The sequence below is a fragment of the Dasypus novemcinctus genome, chromosome 14, assembly GCF_030445035.2.
Source record: "Dasypus novemcinctus isolate mDasNov1 chromosome 14, mDasNov1.1.hap2, whole genome shotgun sequence".
Lineage (NCBI taxonomy): Eukaryota > Metazoa > Chordata > Mammalia > Cingulata > Dasypodidae > Dasypus > Dasypus novemcinctus.
Window position 1 is genome coordinate 30,916,098 of NC_080686.1, and position 7,381 is coordinate 30,923,478.

General features: G+C 39.2%; 1 pseudogene; it reads right to left on the reverse strand.

Moving 5' to 3' along the window:
- Positions 1–5,954: 5,954 nt before the first annotated feature.
- Positions 5,955–6,829, reverse strand: LOC101444322 (ELAV-like protein 1 pseudogene; annotated as a pseudogene).
- Between the last annotated feature and the right edge of the window lie 552 nt (positions 6,830–7,381).

Consider the following 7,381-nt stretch of genomic DNA (forward strand, 5'->3'; position numbering starts at 1 on the left):
ACTCTTACTGAAATTGCCAGCCTCCAGCCTGCCCTAATGGAATTTGAACTTTCCAGCCCCTACAATCCTGTAAGCAAATTACTTATTATAGTAAACCTTTACACACACATACACACACACATCCTATTGGTTCTGTTCCTCTGGAAGAAGATGATCAGTATAGATTTTGGCTCCAAAATGATTTTAGAGGAACAGATTCTTAAAGATGAGTTTCTGAATTGGTTCTGAGGTTTTGGGAACTGGTTCTTTTATATGATTAGATATAAAGGCTCTAATGACTCTGTGTCCATGGTAAAGAGGACACTGATAGTCCATAGTGTGATGGGGTGATAGTGCTATGCAAAATATCACCACTGGGTACTTCCAATTAAATAAAAATTGGAATGGGAACATATGGGAAAATCGTGATGAAGCTGGGGGATGCTGAACCCCCAAGTTCTACTGAGTCTTCTTTGCCAGTAGAAGAAGCCCTTCCATCAGCTTCTGAGGAGATTGACTCTGCTTTGCTGGATAAACTTGTAATGGAATTCCCTGAGGTAACTGACTTGCACAACAGTGCTAACTCTCTTCCTTAGGACTCTCCCCTATCGCCCCACTTTGCTTCCATACCTACAACTAGACTTAAATCCCAGCAGGACCCAAAAGATGAGGTAAAAAGTGTGACCCATGAGGAGGTGCACAACATTCCAAAAGAACTTGCCTGGTTTTTCCAATTTATACAGAGAGAAATAAGAGAAATATGTATGGGAATGGAAGTGAAGGATGTGGGATAATGGTAGAAGGTAAAGTTGGATCAGGCTGAGTTTATTGATATGGGTCCACTAAGCAGAGATTCTGGATTCATTATTTTCGCTTCAGGGGTTAGAAAGGAGTCTACTTGTTTGGTTGGCAAAAGCATAGACCAAAAAGTCGCCTACTAAATGAGCTCAAGATGCTAGAACTACCCTGTTATAATGTATATGAAGGTATCCAAAGGCTTAAGGAGATCAGAATGTTAGCGTTGTATTTACATTATAAGACCAGCTCATCCACCTTGGAGTATCCAGAGGACAGACCTTTCACCCTGACTGTGAGAAATAAATCTGTGAGGGGAGCCCCAGCATCCTTGAAGAAAGCTCTGTCCTCATTTTCTGTAGGTCAAATATTAAAGTGGGAATATCTTCCACTATAAATAATATTTTATTTTAGTATTTTTATGTATCTGTTATTAGTATCTGTTGCTAATATATAAGAAATAAAGTTTATTTTTGTATTTATATCTTGTACTGTGAATCCTTGCTAAACTCACTTTTTAAGTTCTAGAATTTCTTGGTATTTTCTATATCAACAACAATGTCTACAAATAAGGATAGTTTTATTTATTCTTTCATAATCGGTATGCATTTTATTTCCTTTTACTGCCTTATGCAAGAGCTAGGACTTCTAGTATTATGTTGAATAAGAGTTCTAAGTATGTAAATGATTGCCTTGCTCCTGATCTTAGGGGGACAGCATTCAATCACTTGCCATTACATATAAGGTTAGCTGTAGGCTTCATAGATGCTTTTGATCTAGTCAAGGAAGTTTCCTTCTATTCCTATTTTCTGATTTTTTAAAACCATGAATGGATATTGAATTTTGCCAAATCCTTCTGCATCAATTGATATAATCATGTTACTTTTTTCTTCTTTGGCTCATTAATATGGCTGATTACATAGATTGCTTTTTTTTCCCCCACAAGTTCTTTTTTTTCTTTTTTTAAACTTAATTTATTGAAATATACACCCACACACAAACATGCATAAACAATAAGTGTATAGTAATAGCTGTGAACTTACAAAACAAACATTTATAACATCATACAGGATCCTCGTAACTCACCCGACCACCACCAACTTACATTGTTGTTCAACCTTTTTAACTAGTGATTAAAGAGCATTGTCAAAAAATTACTACTAACCAAAGTATTTCCCCCTAACCCATCTGATTATATTATCTTTATATCATTTATATATGAACATACATAAACAATTAAGTGTATAGTAAAAGTTGTGAACTTACAAACAAACATGCATAACATCATACAGGGGTCCCATACATCAACCCTCCACCATCACCTTGCATTGTCATGAGACATTCGTTACAAACTATGAAAGAACACTGTCAAAATCTTACAACTAATCATAGTTCTTATTTTACATTTGGTGTGTTTTTCCCCCAACCCACGCTATTGTTATTTTTTAAATATATATTTTTGACAGAAATTGTAAGCTTATAAAACAATCATGCACATGTGCAGAATTCCCAAGCAACACCCCTCTATCAACATACCACACTGTGGTGGAACATTTGTTACAGATAAGATAATATCATCTGATTGTTACCATGTCCATAGTATACATTTGGCTCACATTTTCCATACTGCCCCATTATCAACACAGTACATCTTTGGCATAGATGCAAGAATATTATATTATTACTGCTAACCACAGTCCATAGGTCATTCCAATTGCATTTTTCCCATGCGTTCCCAGCACCCTGCAGTAGTGATATACATTTGCTCTAGTTCACAAAGGACACTCTTGCGTCTGTACCATCAACCACAATTCTCACCCACCTCTTGGTTTTCTGTGCTATTCAGTTCCTAGATAATTCTCTAGCATTCTGTCAATTGACATTTACATCCCTAGACTACCTTTTTCAGCCACATCCCTATTTATAAACTAGCTATTACTATTTTTACCACCCATTCTATACATTTCCACACTTTTACAGTAAAACTAATTAAAACTTCTACATACATTAAACATCAGTAGTCCATCTCAGTCCTTCTCTTTTCTCCATTAAGAATCCAACACCTACCACCAGGTCTTAAAGATATTTTCCTACAATTTCTTCTAAAAGTTTTATGATTCTTGCTTTTTTTTTTTATTGTCTTTTTAAAAATAGATAAATAGATCACACAAAATGTCACATTAAAAAACATAAGAGGTTCCCATACATCCCACTCCCAAACCTCCCCCCTCCCCCCCCCCCCACCCCTGGGCCTCCACATCAACATCCCCTTTCATCAGTAAGACACATTCATTGCATTTGGTGAATGCATCCTGGAGCACTGCCACACTGCATGGACCACTGTTTACATTGTAGTTCACACTCTCCCCCAGTCCATCCAGTGGGTTATGGCAAGATAAACAATGTCCTGCATCTGTCCCTGCAATATAATTCAGGACAACTCCAAGTCCAGAAAATGCCCCATATCACAACTCTTCCCCCCTCTCTCTGCCATCAGCAACACCCATGTCCACCGTCTCCACATCAATAATGCAATTTCTTCCATTGCTAGAGTCACAACAGTTCTGTAGTAGAATACCAGCAAGTCCTCTCCAATCCATATTATATTTCTCCATCTTGTGGACCCTGGGATGGCGATGTCCATTCCACCTCTAAATTGAGAGGGGGCTTAGATTGCACATGACTGATGGATGTGATTCTCCTGCTTGCAGTTGTAGACACTCTCAGTTTCCTGGTGTGGTGGCTGGCCATTCTCACCTCCCCATCAGCTGACCTGGGTACATCCAACGAACCAGAGAGTAGGTGTTGCAACTTTGTTGAGGCTCAGGGCCCAGCTGGCACATGGACAGCCCAGAGATTCAAGTCTCCTGAGGATACACAAACCCCAGCACCAATCACAGGTTCAGTAAAAGTAACAGAAGAGGCATGTGCAGAGAGGTCACATCTGAGTCCAACTACATCACAATCAGGAGCACAAATTTCCAAGTAGGGCCCACTGGCAAGACAGTGAACTCCAGAGCCATCTGTCATGACCATAGAATCTGTGTGTCTCTGTAGCTCTCAGGAGCACTGGTACTGGGGTTGTATCTACTTTGGCTGTCTCTGGGATCCTGCTGAGATGTGCATAAGCACGACCCCTCTGATGACCTCCCGGCTCATTTTGAAGTCTCTTAGCCACATAAACTCATTTGTCTTTACCATTTCCTCTTTTATTCGAGGTCTTTTTCTAGTTGCATCACCAGCTGGTGATGGTAGTTATCCCTTGGCACCGGGGAGGCTCATACCCAGGAGTCATGCCCCAAGTTGGGGGAAAGATAATGCATTTACATGCTGAGTTTGGCTTGGAGAGTGGCCATATTTGAGCAACATGGAGGCTCTTACTAGGTAACTCTTAGGTACTATCCCTGCAGCTCCAGGTGTAGTTGAAATTTAAAGCACACTGGCTCATAAGCATAGTCATTAGTATTAAGGACCCATCATTGGACCATCCTCCTTCACTGGTCTTTGTCTTGCACTTGGGGATTGTTGTTGTTCCATTGGGGAATGTGACAGAGCTCCTCAGCACTCCCTCAGTTGTCGTGTAACTCTATCCACTATGGCAATACCCAATGAATATCCAAACATATCTATATACTCTGTATGCATGCCCTGGAGAACTCCCTCCCACCCATGCATCCCCCATCAATGACATACCACACCAATGCTGCATAGATTGCTTTTTGATGTTTAATCAGCTTTGTATCCCTGGAATAAACACCTCTTGGTCATGGCATATAAGTCTTTTTATTTATTTTTAATTTCATTTCTAATATCTTGAAAAAAGATTTTAGCATCTGTATTCATAAAGGATGTTGGCATGTAGTTTTCTTTTTTTTTAATAGCCTTTTGTTTGGTTTGCTATAATTTCATAAAATGAATTGGAAAGTTTTCCCATCTCTTCTGTTTTCAGGAAGATATTGTATATGATTTATTGGTATTAACCTTTCTTTAAATATTTGGCAGAATTCTCTAGTGAAACCATGGGCATGGACATCTTTTGGGGTGAGAATTTAAATTACAAATTCAATTTCTTTGCAAAAGAAAAATAACAGAAGAGAACAACCCAAAATGTCAAGGCAGTGATGAAGAGAATTCTGAGGGTTAATCTTTAAAACTACAAATCAAAGGTTTTTGTTAATAGACAACTGGCAAGAAGTAATTGCTTTTCTGCTGAGTGTTCATACAAAATTTCAAACCAAATTCCGAGTAAAATAAGAAAAAACACACAAAAAGGGATGCGATAAATACAGTGCTCAAATGTTTATATGTTATTAAAAAAGAGCTATCTTATGCATTCAATCCTTATTAAATGATCTTGGAAATTGGACAAATTATCATAACAACAGTATCCAATGAGTGGGGAAACATGCCTGCAATGTTTGGACGAAAGTTCGGGGCGTCAGAGTAGTAACACATCTTCAGGCATGTCTAGAGCTTAGATTTGACTCTGGAATGTACCGGAGGGGCTTCCCTAAAACTCTTTGGTCCATTCCCATTGTGCCTGTGCTTACGAAACACACTTGTATCCTTCTCTGGGAGGCCTGGCCTGGTGTGTGGTCCCCCACCCCCGAGGTGGTGCAGGTCAGACGGGCACGTTGCTACTCCCAAGGCCACTTGGCAGAACCCAGGACTGAGTGAGCAGGAGGTGGCAATGGGACCTGCTTGGGAAAGCAATCTCCTGTCAACCAAAGCGGAGATCGTTTAAAACCTTGAAGCAGTTGAGAGAATGTACACTCAGTCTCTATCATCTTTAGTTTAAAAACTAAAATATAACTTATTTTTAATCCAGTTTGTGGAGACATCAAATAAAGCAAATGTTAGACAGTCATGTAAGTTAATGTATGCTTCACTTTTACCAGTTCATCCAGATGAACTGGTTAGTTAATGCAGTCTACTTAGATTTCTGTTTAATATATATTTTGAAGGAAATAACTTAAAATTGGTCTAACATTGTGAGATTTCAAACATTTGCACATGTTGGTTGCATCCCAGAGTATAAAAAAAACTTGTCACTTCTCATTTAGACTAAGACAGACACTTGTGAAAATTGGTGCAAAATGAATTATACAATAACAAAGTTTTAACCTGTCACTCCTAATGATCTATTCCATGAAAAAAAAAAAAAAAAAAGCATGAGCAGATTATTTGTGGGATTTGTTGGTCTTGAAGGAAAACTGTAAGATTTTGTCCCCCAGGAAGTACTTGTTCAGACTTGTGATGCCCATTGCAGCTTCTTCATAGTTTGTTGTAGTCACAAAACCAAACCCTTTGCACTTGTTGCAATGTTGACATTGCAAGTCACTTTCACATTGGTCACTGTGCCAAAGGATTCCCTCATCAGTATCCTGACCAAAGTGTTAGGTGAAGATGCAACGGCCCAAAGAAGCATTTCCAGGAACATTTACACCCCAAACCCACTCATGTGATCTACAGTCCTAGGGGACAGCCTGAACCTCTGTGCCTGGTGATAAACCGGCCCTCCCAGCCATCTAGCTGGAGAGATGGGAGAGCAATACCACATTTTTGTTCTGGTTGGGATCGGCCACAAACTTCACTGTAATGGGCTGGGTGGAACGTGGAGGTTTATGGCCCCTGAAACTGGTAATCCCCTGTTCAGCTTCCCATCATTTGTCAAACTTAAACGCAAACCCTCTGGACAAACCTGTGGTCTGATCCACAAGGACACGGGAGTTGACAATTCGACCAAACTTAGAGAACATGTCCTTAGCGCCCTTTTGGGTCAGGGACCTTGAGTGTCCACGGAAATACAAGTTGGCATCTTTGATGACCTCCCAGTCGAGAGCGCATATGACATCTTAACGGTTTTTCACTATTGCTTGTTCCGAGTCTTTCACTGTCACATAGTTCACAAATCCCACAGTCCAAGCTGTGACCTGCTACTTTATCCCGAATAAGTTTTGCAGATTTGACTTCACCAATACCTCTGAACAGACTTGGGCGTGTTCTGAGGCAGGTAGTTGACAATTACATTCATTCTACCAGTATCATACTGCATGGTCTTTGGCCATGTAGGCTTCCTAACTATTACAGGTTTTTTTTGTTTTGTTTTTTTCATCTGGAAATGGGCAGGCACGCCCAAGGCTACACCTGGGCTGGTGGGCAGCAGGGAGGCACTAACTCCAGTTTCATTCTTGGTATTTGTAATTTGGGTTGTCTTCTCTCTTTTTTTCTTTATCAGTCTTGTTAGATGTTTGTGATTTGTTCTTTTCAAAAAACCAGCTTTTGGTTTCATTTATTTTCTCTATTATTTTTCTATTTTCAATTTTATTGAGTTCTGCTATTATCTTTATTATATCCTTCCTTCTGCTTGCTCTGGGCTTATTTTTTTCTTCTTTTGCTAGATTCTTGAAGTAGGAGATTAGATGGTTGATTTCACTATTTCTTCTTTCTAATGTAAATATTTAGTGTTATAGTTTCATTCTTGTGTGTTTTGATTTGTTGTATTAATTTTTATTCAATGCAATATATATTTTTATTTCTCTTGTGACTTCTTTGACCCATTGATATGTAGATACCTCCAAATGTTTGGAGATAATCCTATTATCAT